The sequence below is a fragment of the Aristolochia californica genome, unplaced genomic scaffold (genome assembly GCF_029961685.1).
Source record: "Aristolochia californica isolate CCGP_79_NKW_82.1479 unplaced genomic scaffold, dmAriCali1.0.hap1 SCAF_4, whole genome shotgun sequence".
Lineage (NCBI taxonomy): Eukaryota > Viridiplantae > Streptophyta > Magnoliopsida > Piperales > Aristolochiaceae > Aristolochia > Aristolochia californica.
In genome coordinates, this window is record NW_027182103.1 from 18,258,195 (window position 1) to 18,260,068 (window position 1,874).

Consider the following 1,874-nt stretch of genomic DNA (forward strand, 5'->3'; position numbering starts at 1 on the left):
TGGTCCCTACCCCATTGTTCAACTCACGACCACTTCTAAGGGTGGTTATGGCTTTGGCTTGCTCATGGTGGGGTTTGGAACTCAACCCACTCTCATGTGTGCTTTTGGGGTTAGGAATGGTTTGACTCGGGAGTCTATTTTGTGCTTGTTCACTCATGTGGCTGGCCAACTGACTCAATTGCATTTCAAGTTTAGCAATTGAGGACTGTGTATTCTGCATGAATAATTGAAGTGTATCCTCAAGTGAAGGTTTTTATGGAATCAATGGCTGTTGAGTGAAGTGTGGGCGTAGAGCTTGGGGTTGAGTAAACCCTGGAGGACCCCCAACCTGTGGGCCCTTGGACCATGAGAAATTTGGGTGCCTAGCCCAACCCGAATGATATGTTTCTGAAAAAGGATCGTTCCGGTTTGGTCTATGAAAATTCTGGACTGCATTGAAGTCCTCAATGAGCTCTGGGTAGGATGAACTAGATGGACACATTTGTGTGGGATGAGATGAACCAGAGCATATGGCACAAACAGTAGATGGGTTAAGAGCAGCTGAACTCTTGGACACCATAAGGGCATCAATTTTTCTAGTCAACCCTTCAATCTTGGCCATGAGCATAGGTGTTCACTAACCTCGTAGAGACCCCCCTCTTTTGGCTTCGTGGGATCTCCTATCAGCATTAAATGGCGAACCCCATTGCTGAGATTGATCACTCAACGTTTCAAAGAAGTACCACGCCTCACTAGCACTCTTACCCATCAAATCCCACCACTCCTTGCATCTACCATGGATCTAACCTGGGGTGTAAGACCTTGATAAAAAGTATTGCACTAAATGCCATTTCTCAAACCCATGATGCGGACACCTACGGATCAGATCCTTCCATTTCTCCCAAGCCTCATAAAAGTGTTCACCCTCCTGTTGCATAAAGTTGGAGATTTCTCTCCTGAGGGCTGTAGTTCTCTGAATGGGAAAGTACTTGGACAAAACTTTTGTGACTAATGTGTCCCATGAAGTAATGCTGCCCACCTCCAAGGAATTAAGCCAAGACTTGGCCATATCCTTAAGTCAAAATGGAAAAAGTCTTAACCGGATAGAGTCATCTGAGAAATTCTGGAATTTGAAAGTTGCACAAATATCTAAGAATTCCTTGATGTGGTAATATGGGTCCTCCTTCTCCAACCCATAGAATGTAGGGAGGAGTTGGATCACACCCGGTTTCAACTCGTAACTGGCGGCAGTAGTGGGTGGCAATATAATGTAAGAAGGTGATGTGAAGTGGGATGGGATAGAATAATCCCTCAGGGCTCTACGGTCACCTACTGCAGGTAACTGTAATGGTTCGCCTTGATTGGCCATGGTAGCTCCTAACTCGACTTTGGGTGTTTTCCTACAAATATGTTCTACCTCTTCAACAAAGGGAGCTAATGGTCCACCAAGGGAGCGGCGCCCGTGCATAAAAACACAAAAAGAAACAAAATGAACTATCAAATTAAACTAACAAAATCACTACTAAAAATATGAACTAACTAGAAGAAAAAAAATAATTCCATAAAAAATCACCAAGCTAAAATTATGAAAGAAAAAAATAAAAAATAAAAAATTAAAATAAAATAAAATAAAATAGAAATAAATCTAACCTAAAACCATGGAGAACAAAGAAATACACTTAATACGTGCCTCCCTGGTAACGACGCCAAAAACTTGATATGGAATTTAGTTACATCAGCTATAATACCTCGCAAGCGTACGAATCGTTCATGTAATTTAGCGGGAAGCGAGGGTCATATCCACAGGGAGGACTGAATTTTGTGTATTCTTCAGTCAACTAGCGTAACCAAATATGATGAATTAATATGAACTAAACACTAATTATATCCTAAAT

General features: G+C 41.8%; 1 non-coding gene across 1 annotated transcript; it reads left to right on the forward strand.

Moving 5' to 3' along the window:
- Nucleotides 1-836: 836 nt before the first annotated feature.
- Nucleotides 837-943, forward strand: LOC137964353 (small nucleolar RNA R71). Its single transcript, XR_011115550.1, has one exon. It is a non-coding gene; the product is annotated as a small nucleolar RNA R71 (small nucleolar RNA).
- The last annotated feature ends 931 nt before the right edge of the window (nucleotides 944-1,874 follow it).